This window comes from Meles meles, chromosome 1 (genome assembly GCF_922984935.1).
Source record: "Meles meles chromosome 1, mMelMel3.1 paternal haplotype, whole genome shotgun sequence".
Classification (NCBI taxonomy): domain Eukaryota; kingdom Metazoa; phylum Chordata; class Mammalia; order Carnivora; family Mustelidae; genus Meles; species Meles meles.
In genome coordinates this window covers 84,265,177-84,277,547 of record NC_060066.1, presented here as the reverse complement: position 1 = coordinate 84,277,547, position 12,371 = coordinate 84,265,177, and the positions used below count along the sequence as shown (strand labels likewise).

General features: G+C 37.2%; 1 long non-coding RNA gene across 1 annotated transcript in view; it reads left to right on the top strand.

The window, feature by feature from the left end:
• The window catches only part of LOC123925655, a 34,116-nt gene that overhangs the window by 820 nt on the left and 20,925 nt on the right, over window positions 1-12,371 (top strand). The gene's annotated exons all lie outside the window — the stretch shown is intronic.

The window sequence follows — 12,371 nt, the reverse complement described above, 5'->3', positions numbered from 1 at the left end:
ATGAGCTTTCAACTGGGATCATTTAGTTTAAAAAATAAAGCAATTAAGACATTTTTAAAGGTATAGAGAAGATTTAAAATGTTTCCAGCCAAATAATGTTTTCACACAAATTCGAGTGGATTGCTTTGTATCTTTAGGACCTTATAATTGACTGATTTGTTTCATATCTTCAATATGTTTGTTTCCATTTAGATCTAAAATTAAATCCATTCAAAAATTATATCCATTCAGATTTGCAAAGAAACCTCAAACATTGACCTCCGGGAATTCCCCAGTTTATCCACCCTTCACCATGAAACTTTTCAAATCCAGCTGGGATCGAAGTTTTCTCTTCATCTATATTCTTTCATTTCAAGTGTCCAGGGGGACCTCCCATTTCAGCATGAATGCTAATTATTTCAGTCAGTTAAAATGGTTGTGTGTTTTGCAGTTGATTCATGATGATAATTCCTTTCTTGGGGAGCGGTTGTCCTGCTGGGTTGAGGAAAATGGACTGAAGTTTGCTTTTGTCGTTCTGTTGTCACGCGAGCATTGGAAGAAAAACTGAACGTGCTTTAAATTGCAGGGTTTCTCATTGATATCTGCCAGGCCTTTTCCCAAAACGAAACCTCACAGGTTCTTCTCGGTACTCTAGGGGAATGGAATCTGTCATAATTTTGTTCCTCCTCATGTATATTCTAAAAAAAATTGTATCTACTGGAGAATTAAGAGATTCTTTAAAAAGTTGATATTTCTTGCTCTGGGCATGGCAGTTACTCAGAGGAAGAATGTGTGTGGATCATGTTCCGTTACTTACAGCCCCTAACAGGGGGTGCCTCAATCTCACCAGCGCTCTCTGTTTACAACAAACAGTTGAAGTGCAAGAGGAAAATGCAGCATCGGGACAGAGGAAACTGGCTGCAGGAAATCAAATATAACTACAGTCCCAGCAGGCACAGAGGAGATCATATGAGTGTCAGGTCCCAAAAAAGGGCAGCGACGCAGATTCTATTGGAGTAGGATTTGAATATAATTGCATAAGACACAGCCAGGCTACTTTGGGGGGTTTTGGGACATTGAGGGAACACAGCTTGGAGGAAGGCCCAGCTAACTGGTTGGCAACTTTTGATAAGAACATGATTCTTCATCTCAGTCTGCCAGCTTGGAGAGAGTGGGAAAGCTCTTATAATACTCATACCTGGTCTGTTCCTGGAAGCTTTGGAGAAACCGCTGATAGTACTCCCGATTTGTCCAGGAGAGAGGGGTAGTCTTACAGGATGAATGCAGGCCCTGGGAGGGAAGGAGGATAGTTACAGAGCTTTCTCTGAATTGCAAACAAAGATTACTGCTCAGCTTGCAGACAGCTTTGTGTATGTTTAAAGTAGCTCTTGTGGGGTTAGGACACGGCCAAGGGCAGATATCAGGTGGCATGCTGGCCAAGAACGGAGAGTTCCTTAAAAGCCTTTGAGGTGAGAAGTCTTGAGCTAAGAAGGCTGGGAAACAACTCCCTCTCTAGTTCCTTCCCCAAACTCCTGCAGACCCTTGAGGACCACCTGAGGGATGACACCCTTGCTCCAGTAAATATAAAATTTCTTGAATGGGATCTGAATCTGATACACCATGAATTAGCATTGTTTTCACCTTAGGTGGATTATTTATTTCATGTAAGTCACTTAATTATCCAGTCTTATTTTCTCATTAATCAAATGAAGGCTTTTTATAGTAAAATCTGTCAGGTATCTTGCCTGTCTAATATTTTGTGCTAAAATTATCGTTACATTCCTTTGTGTTGAATTTAGGTAAACAAGTGATTGAAATCTATGGTCCCAAATTAGGATGACACAGAGCTAAAACCTGATATTAAAGCAGTCTTCATCTCTAGTCTGGATTCTAACCCTTACTTTGGGGATGATGCATCAGACCTCTCCCACCTACTCTGTGGGTTATTACAGGAGTCAAACAAAATAAGTGGAAGTGCTTTGAATACTGTAAAACCCTATGCAAATGAGAAGTATTTTAAAGCTCTGGTTCAATGGTAGGATTTTTACCCTTGAGAAATTCCTATTTGTCGAATACAAGCTCCTGACTACTGAAGGCATTATATCACTTCAGTTAAGGTTAGATGGCTCCAAGTCACAGAAACTAAAAGAAAAATTAATTTAAAAAGATATGGGGTAGCTCACAGAATGAGTAGAAAAGCTACACTCTCAAGGGTGTCTAGGCAGCCAAAACTGGTAGGTAGGTTCATCAGTGCCCTGACTAAAATGGATAGACTCTTAATAATGTTTTTTTTTTAAGATTTTATTTATTTATTTGACAGAGAGAGATCACAAGTAGACAGAGAGGTAGGCAGAGAGAGAGAGAGAGGGAAGCAGGCTCACTGCTGAGCAGAGAGCCGATGCGGGACTCGATCCCAGGGCCCTGAGATCATGACCTGAGCCGAAGGCAGCGGCTTAACCCAATGAGCCACCCATGCGCCCCTAATAATGTTTTCTACCATTCTATTACATCACTCAAGATTCAAGATCAAAATCTAAGATGCCTGTAGTCTTGCCTAGGGGAGGACAGAGGTCCTTGTTGGCCAGTCAGCCACTTTCCTTTGAGGAAAGGCTGATCTTCCATTGTATGCAATCTTGGTGAGCCCTTAACAGTTGGCTGAGGTATTATAATCCCCATTACACAGATTTAAAAAGTGAGGGTCCATATGATTTACCCCAAGTGCTTATAGCTAATGGATGGCAGAGTTTAAACCTATATTCCTTGTCACCATGTAATATTGTATCTACTCAAAAAAATTAAGCTAATTCTTTAGATTACGTTGATTGCTTGCCATTTAGAAGTAAATTGACTATAGAAATTAGGTTTTTGTCATCATTTACATAGTGACTGCCATTACAGAAGATCTGTAGTTTATTTGCTCATATTTGAAGTTCTGCCTTTTATTAGTATAATTTATGATATCTCAGTTTTATGTCTTCTCCAACATTCAGAGCATTGCACAGGATATTCTACCAAAGGTAATTGTAGGGCAGTGATCAGTGTGCTTGGAAAGGAAGTTCATTAGTTGTTTAATCAGAGTCACTGATTCATTTCATAGAGCAGGACCAGTCACCATCTTGGTCTGCTTTTTGGCTGATTGATAGTATTGTAATGGTAACTCTAATCTTTGGAGTCCTAATGAACTCTGTCGACAAGGGAGTATCAAAAAGCATTATATCACTTGCTAATTCAGCTTTATATCTGTGATAGCCCTGTTTGGAATAGATCTCTCAAATCTGAAAACAATCATATTAAAAGATAAGAGGGAGAATTATTAATATATGAAGGTGCTGGAAAAAATAAGATCAAAATAGTTACTGCATTTTATGAAATAGAAACAGAATAGAAATTTGACACCTCTTGGCTTTCTGCGTGGAGAAATATAATGGCACAAAACCGTTTTAACATCCATTTCCTGCTTTTTACATATGATTGTGTCTGACAGTCTATTGACTTCAAGTCATGTTCTCTTACTTTATGAGTATGAGTCTAACAGAGGTTGTGATGAGAATTTTTTTTTCTTTCTACAAGGTGATTTGGTAGATACAAATTTGTCTACTGCCTTGAGACAGAATTGATTTATAGATGGCCCTTGTTACTTAAGGATAGGTGGTTTGGGAAGAAGGCCATTGAAAGTCAATCTATGTAGAAAGGGAGCAGAATTTCCTAAGTGGGAGGTGGGGAAGCTTGATTGGGACTTCATTTCGATAAAAAGAAGATTTATGTTATTAGTTTTATCTAATAGATGACAGAATCTAGGTTAAAACATCAGTTAATAAATTGAATCTCAAAAAGAGCGAACCAAATGCTGAACCTTGTGGGGGACATACATTTTATGACATTCTATGATAAAATGATGTGATATTCTTCATTTCATGTTTAACTTTTCTATTAGATTTAAAAGGTTTTCTGAAAGAATATTCAAATGCTTCATTCATTTTCTCGAGACACTCCTTTGATACTGAAATCATTCTCTTATGAGACTCCCCTAGTTGTCATTCTTGTCAATTTTCTTTTCTTCCACAGTGAGTGGGTATAGCTCTTGTTAGATCTTCATCTGTCAGTGCTTTGTATATGATTGGGGGAAGTTTCAGAGCCTCCTGTCATCCTCCTCCTTTGCCAAGATTATGCCTTCTCTCTGCAGTCTGCATTTTTCCGGTATTGACATTCAACATTGAGTTGACAAGATGAATGGGGTAGACTCTGGTGTTAAGCAGGGAGCACTGACAGTGGGGTCAGATAATTAGTGACTAGTTTCCTATTATAGTGATTTTTTGCCTCCTCATAGCTGCAAAGAATCAGTAGTGAACCCTTCCATAACATATTAAGAGAACTTAACATAAAAAGATTTACCTTTCAAATAATCCAGATGTGGTTTTGCAATAGTATTTTCATTGGGTCTTTTTCAGAGGTGGGGCTTTGTTCTATTGTTGCAGTGCTTCATAAATCATTTTAATGTTTGAAGACACACTGGAAATTAGAGCCATAAAATAAATCCACACGCTCCTGACTGTCTTTTCTGGGTGTTGTCATTTTCTGAAAGCATACTTTGACACCTAACTTGTGTCCACCTATGGAAATTCATCATATTCCACATTAAATTAAATTACATTAAATTCTGTAATGGCACTTTGAATTTACTAGTCTTTCATGTATGCTGACTATATAATTCACACCTGATTATACCTCAAATTCATAGATCCAAAATTATTCAGCTTCTTAACAAATTAGATTCTGAATTGTCACCATTTTCTGGCTGGATCTTGACCATGAGACACCCACAGTGAGAAGAGGAGCCATTGGTGAGGAGTGTTGCCAACATGGACTGCTGCTGGGTCCTGGCTTTAATGACTGAAGTCATGGTTTGCTCCATCCATTTCATACTGATCTTTTCACCCTGTCAGAAGGTGATACTGAAATGGTGTACTTTGTCTGACAAAGAAAATCCCTAAAGAGTGATTGAAACCTGAAACCACGACATGGAATGAACTATATAGTTAATGATAAACAAATAATCATACACACACAGCTATCTCTAAGAGTGTTAATTCAGGCCAGCTCTCATTTTGTTGCTACTCTGTACTGCAGTGATCACACTGCATTTAATTCTATGCTTTCATATCTGTTTCTTCCATAGGAATTGGGAACAGGGGTCATGTCCCAAGCCTTTGCACCTGCTGGGACCAAGGTGAAGGGGGAGGGATGAGATAGGTTTCCACAGACTGGACTAGAAAGAGAAGCTTTTGGAAGGAGAGGCACTGGATGAGTAGATTCCCACTCATGGTGCAGTTATTAATGGGTGGTTACTTCTCCCCTTGGACGGCCAATCAGCCTCCCTTTCCTGATTTAATAAAAGTGGTCAGGATTAGAACCATCCACGGAACATCCTTGCTGGGGCTTTGCTCTATTATTTCTATATATATACAATTCATCACAGGTGTGATTTTACGTGATAAGTGTTGCTTCTTAAAGGGAAATGCATGTTAAAAAGGATAAATCATCTAGATGAATAAAGTACATTATTTTGGTCATTTTTTAAGGGATTGCTGAGACAGCAAAAGTCTGAATCATATGGGTAAACACATTATTTAAAAATATCTGTATTGGGGCGCCTGGGTGGCTCAGTGGGTGAAAGCCTCTGCCATCGGCTCAGGTTATGGTCTCAGGGTCGTGGGATCGAGCCCCACATCGGGCTCTGCTCAGCAGGGAGCCTGCTTCCCCCCTCTCTTCTCTGCTTGCCCCTCTGCCAGCTTGTGATCTCTGTCTGTGTCAAATAAATAAATAAAATCTTTTTTAAAAAATCTGTATTGAATATGTACATATACATATTACATTATGCGCAATAGCTTTAGGATAGTTCAAAATTAATGATTTATACAAGCCCTCTTACTTTTTAAAAATAATTCTTTATACCTTGCCTTCAAATGTTCATTTATGACTCTATGATGTATCACTTTACTGTTAAAATAGCTTATTTTCATGGACAATATTTTTTTCACAGACACATGAAGTTCCATCTTTGTAAAAGTATTTCTATAGGTTTTTTTTTTCCCATAGTGAAATAATCTGCCGCCTTCAACATCTACTTGGTGACCCATGGAAGACTGTATAAAACTGATCTAACCAAACATCTTTCCCTTTGTTTTATCTTCCTTCCTCCTGTCCTCCCTCCATATTTCTTTCCTCCTTCCTTCCTTCCTTCCTTCCTTCCTTCCTCCTTTTCTCCCTCCCTCCCATCTCCTCCTCTCCCTCTTGCTTCCTAAAACTTTACAGAGAAGCCAACTTGCTAGAGATTTAGGAAATCTCTAATTCAGGAAAAAATGTTTAACACATTGTTTGGCATGTTATAGAAATGTTAAAACCCTGACTTTAGTATTCATCTAGAGAAAAGTGTTTATCATACATGATTGTTCAATGACTAAATATGGAATTGCCAAAGAACAGATTTCTAGATTTAAAAATTAGCATCAATTTTCAAAATGAAGATAAAACACTAACTAGGTTTTGTAACATTATTTAGGTATAATTGAATATTCACCAGTGATGAAATATACCAGAGGTGACCATGTGGTATATTTGCGACCATGGTAACACGATCAATGCCTATCTGCCCTGGCACTAGGAAGCAGTCAGGACTACCTCAGGCAGAGACCTGTGCTCACCTCTATCTCCCTGTCAGCAGGGTTGCCATAGGATGCACTTGAGCACCTGGATTCAGGTACTCAAAGCCTCCAAGGCAATTTTACTTAAGAGTGTTCCACATGCATCAGCATTTACTGGAATGACGTGGGACCTACCCCAGCTTTACTCAGTTTCAATCTCCGAAGGTAAGACCAGGGAACCTGGGAATTTCAAGAAGCATATCAGGTGTGTCTCCCAAACTCTAAACTTTGAGAACCATTGCCCTAGAGGCTTTGCTGTCTTCTGATGATCTGCCTGGCTTGTTTTACTGCTTCGACATTTTTTATATTCTAGTTCACTTGCCTGACATTGTCATTTTGATAGACTTTAGTGCTCCTGACTCTTACCTAGTAATCTGATGTTCATCGCCATACTATATTTCAGTTCCTTCGGTGAATTTTGTAGCTTGACTTCTTTATTTGTAACCCCAGAAGCTCTCCTGGGATTTCTAGGTAAATGAAAAAAAATTGCATGTAATTTCGAAATATCATACATTTCATTTACTTTAAAGATAAAGTCGTGAGGGTTTTGTTTTGTTTTCTTTTGTTTTAGCTACAGAGAAAGGTAGATTTATCATGTAAGCAAGGGGAAAATAACACAACACTATTTAAAAAGAGACGCTTATTAAGTGTCTACTTGTACATGGGATGGATTTGAAGTGAGAGGCATATCATGACTATACAGAAGACGGTATATACACTTGGTCAAATTTTTAATATTTCTAACATTGTACGTCTCTGTAGTTAAGAGATTCTTACTGATTTCTAGTTGCCATTGTCCTAGTAATAATGCAGAGATGCAGTCATGGTAAATCAAGGGCACAATGGTTCTTCTTGACCATTTACAGCTTATACACATGGTATAAAGAGAAATGCTATAGGCCATTCATTTAGAAGGAGTTTTTTTAGACAAATGTGTATGTTCAACACAGATTCCTTTAAGTGTGTAAGCAATCCTCTGGGAATTATTTAATGGACATTTCATGTGATAATAGTAGATTACTATTATCTAATACTATTACTATTCTACTCTGGTAGAAGATGGTAAAGGTACCTACTGTACTGATTCTTTTTTTTTTTTTTAAAGATTTTATTTATTTATTTGACAGAGAGAGAGGTCACAAGTAGGCAGAGAGGCAGGCAGAGAGAGAGGAGGAAGCAGGCTCCCTGCAGAGCAGAGAGCCCGATGCGGGGCTCGATCCCAGGACCCTGAGATCATGACCTGAGCTGAGGGCAGCGGCTTAATCCACTGAGCCACCCAGGCGCCCCTACTGTACTGATTCTTAAAGCTTGCTGTTAAATATTAAAGACATGTCATTACAGTGATAGAAATGTCTCGGTAGGATTTAGTAAAATATAATAGGAGTGATGTTATGTTTATATTGTGAGATATACTTTAAAAGATAACAAGATTGTTGGGCTCGATGTCATTACCCCACAAAGTTTCATTAATAGATTATTAAAGAGATACTTTGGGCTGTTTTTGAAAAGAAGTGTTTTACCTCACAGAGGTCAATTAATATTATTCTGGTTTTTGATCAGAAGCTAGGAGCTAATGGGAACTTATGGTAATGACTTAAACATAATGTAGTTTTTAAAGATTTTTAAAAAATTTTATCTATTTGAAAGAGAGAGCACAAGTGGAGGGACAGGGACAGGGAGAGGCAGGCTCCCTGCCCAGGGCTCCATTCCAGGACCTTGGGATCATGACCTGAGCTGAAAAGAGACAGTTAACCAACTGAGCAACCCAGGTGCCCCCAAACATAATGTATTTGTAATATTAGTAAGGGGTTTGATAGTTTGCTATGATACCAATCTAGATTAAATCAAAAGTCAAACTATTTAAGCATACAATAGAGGAAAATGATCCAGAGGCGTTGTTGACTAATGGAGCATTTGGAATTAGCTGTAAGATGGGATTGCCATAAATGTGTTAATCCAATCTTATAGAATCAAGATATATTTTGTAGGGGTCTGGAGAAATACTGATATCACTACATGATTTATTCGCCAGCTTGCATCTGGGTGGTAGTGTTCACTTCTGGAGATGTTCTGTATTGAGGGAGACCCTCACAAACTGGAGAAGGTTCAGAAGAGATCTTCAGGGATCTTGCAGATCTTTCCATAGTTTGGCTATTGTGGACATTACTGCTGTAGACATTTGGGTGCATGTACCCCTTCAGATTACTACGTTTGTATTGTTAGGGTAAATAGCCAGGAGTGAGAGTGCTAAGACATAGGGTAGCTCTATTTTAAACCTTTTGAGGAACCTCTATACTGTTTTCCAGAGTGGATGCACCAACTTGCATTCCCACCAAGAGTGTAGGAGGGTTCCCCTTTCTCTGCATCCTCTTCAACATCTATTGTTTCCTGACTTGTTAATTTTAGCCATTCTTATTCTTATGGTATGGTATCTTACTGTGGTTTTGATTTGTATGTCCCTGATGCCGAGCGATGTTGAGTTCTTTTTCATGTGTCTGATGGCCATCTGGATGTCTTCTTTGCAGAAATGTCTGTTCATGTCTTCTGCCCATTTCTTGATTGGGTGATTTGTTCTTTGGGTGTTGAGTTTGCTAAGTTCTTTATAGATTTCAGGTACTAGTCCTTTATTAGGTACTAGTACCTAATATTAGTTATAAATAAATATTATTTATAACTAATAATATATAATATATATATTATATATATAGTAATATATTATAACTAATAATATATAATATAATAAATTATTTTATATCTATTTATTTATTATATATTTATTATATTTATATTATATATTATATAATATAAATATATATTTATTATATATTTATAAATATATATAAATATATTTATATTTATTATAATAAATAATATAATAAATTATAATTATCAGGTACTAGTCCTTTTTCAGATATCTTCTCCCATTCTGTCAGTTGTCTTCTGGTTTTGTTGACTGTTTCCTTTGCTGTGCAAAAGCTTTTGATCTTGATGAAATCCCAATAGTTCATTTTTGCCCTTGCTTGCCTTGCCTTTGGTGATGTTTCTAGGAAGAAGTTGCTGTGGCTAAGGTTGAAGAGGTTTTGCTACCTGTGTTCTTCTCAAGGATTTTGATGGATTTCTGTCTCACAATGAGGTATTCCATCCCTTTTGAGTCTATTTTTGTGTGTGGTGTAAGTAAATGGTCCAGCTTCATCCCTCTGCATGTGGCAGTCCAATTTCCCCAACACCATTTGTTGAAGAGACTGTCTTTTTTCCATTAGACATTGTTTCCTGCCTTGTCAAAGATTAGTTGACCATAGAGTTGAGGATCCATTTCTGGGTTCTCTATTCTGTTCCATTGACCTATGTGTCTGTTTTTGTGCCAATCCCATACTGTCTTGATGATTATAGGTCTGTAATAGAGCTTGAAGTCCGGAATTGTGATTCTGCCAACTTTAGTTTTTCTTTTCAACATTCCTCTAGCTATTTGGGGTCTTTTCTGGTTCCATATAAATTTTAAGATTATTTATTCCATTTCTTTGAAAAAAAATTGATGGTATTTTGATAGAAATTGCATTAAATGCATAGATTGCTATAGGTAGGTAGCATAGACATATTTACAATATTTGTTTTTCCAACCCATGAGCATGGAACACTTTTCCATTTCTTTTTGTCTTCCTCAATTTCTTTCATGAATACATTATAGTTTTCTGAGCACAGATTCCTTGCCTCTTTGGTTAGGTTTATTCCTAGCTGTCTTATGGTTTTGGGTGCATTTGTAAATGGGATTGACTCTTTAATTTCTCTTTCTTCTGTCCTGTTGTTGGTGTGTAGAAATGCAACTGATTTCTGTGCACTGATTTTATATCCCGACACTTTACTGAATTCCTGTATGAGTTCTAGCAGTTTTGGAGTGGAGTCTTTTGGGTTTTCCACATTAAGTATCCTATCTGCAAAGACTCAAGAGTTTCACTTCTTCTTTACCTATTACGATGCCTTTAATTTCTTTTTCCTGTCTGATTATTGAGGTTAGTACTTCTGGTATTATGTTTAATAGCAGTGGTGATAGTGGACATCCCTTCTGTGTTCTTGACCTTAGAGAAAAAGTTCTGTTTGTCTCTGAGAACGGATATTGAGAATGGATATTTGCTGTGAGTTTTTCATAAATGGCTTTGATGATATTGAGGTATGTACCCTCTATCCCTACACTGTGGAGAGTTATGATCAAGAAAGGATGCTGTACTTTGTCAGATGCTTTTTCATCATCTATTAAGAGTATCATATGGTTCATGTTCTTTTTTTTATTAATGTATCACATTGATTGATTTGCAGATGTTGAACCAACCTTGCAGCCGAAGAATAAATCCCACGTGGTTGTGGTGAATAATCCTTTTAATGTACTGTTGGATCCTATTGGCTAGTATTTTGGTGAGATATTTTGCATCCATGTTCATCAAGGATATTGGTCTATAATTCTTTTTGATGGGGTCTCTGTCTGATTTTGGGATCAAGGTAATGCTGGTTTCATAAAATGAGTTTGGAAGTTTTCCTTCCATTTCTGTTTTTTGGAATAGTTTCAGGAGAATAGGTGTTAATCTTTAAATGCTTGGTAGACATCCTTAGAAGCCATCTGTCCCTGGGCTCTTCTTAGCTGGGAGATTTTTTTTTTTTAAATGACTGCTTCAGCCTCCTTACTGGTTATGGGTATGTTCAGGTTTTCTGTTTCTTCCTGGTTTAGTTGTGGTAGTTTATATGTCTCTAGGAATTCATCCATTTCTTCCAAATTGTCAAATTTGCTGGTTAATAGTTGCTCATAATATGTTCTTATAATTGTTTGTATTTCTTTGGTGTTGGTTGTGATCTCTCGTCTTTCATTCGTATTTTTATTTATTTGGGTCCTTTCTCTTTTCTTTTTGATAAGTCTGGCCAGGAGTTTATCAATCTTATTAGTTCTTTCAAAGAACCAGCTCCTAGTTTTGTTGACTTGTTCTACTGGTTTTTTTTTTTTTTTTTTTTTTTTTTTTTGGTTTCCATTTCATTGATTTCTGCTCTGATCTTTATGATTTCTCTTCACCTGCTGGGTTTAGGCTTTCTTTACTGTTCTTTCTCCAGCTCCTTTAGGTGTAGGGTTAGGTTGTGTCCTTGAGACCTTTCTTGTTTCTTGAGAAGGGTTGTATTGCTATATACTTTCCTATCAGGACTCCCTTTGCTGTTTTCCAAAGATTTAGAACAGTTGTGTTTTCATTTTCCTTTGTTTCCATGATTTTTTTTAAATTCTTTAATTTCCTGGTTGACCCATTCATTCTTTAACATTATTCTCTTTAGCCTCTATGTATTTGAGTTTTTTTTTCCAACTTTCCTCTTGTGGTTGAGTTCTAGTTTCAAAGAATTGTGTTCTGAAAATATGTAGGGAATGATCCCAATCTTTTGATGCCATTTGAGACCTGATTTGTGGCCCAGGGTGTGATCTATTCTGTAGAATGTTCCATGTGCACTAGAGAAGTATGTGTAATCTGTTATTCTGGGATGGAATGTTCTAAATATAACTGTGATTTCCATATGGTCCAATGTGTCATTTAAAGGCTTCATTTCCTTGTTGATCTTTTCCTTAGATGATCTGTCCATTTCAGTGAGGGGTTGTTAAAGTTGCCTACTATTATTGTATTATTATCGATATGTTTCTTTGATTTTGTTATTAATTGGTGTATATAA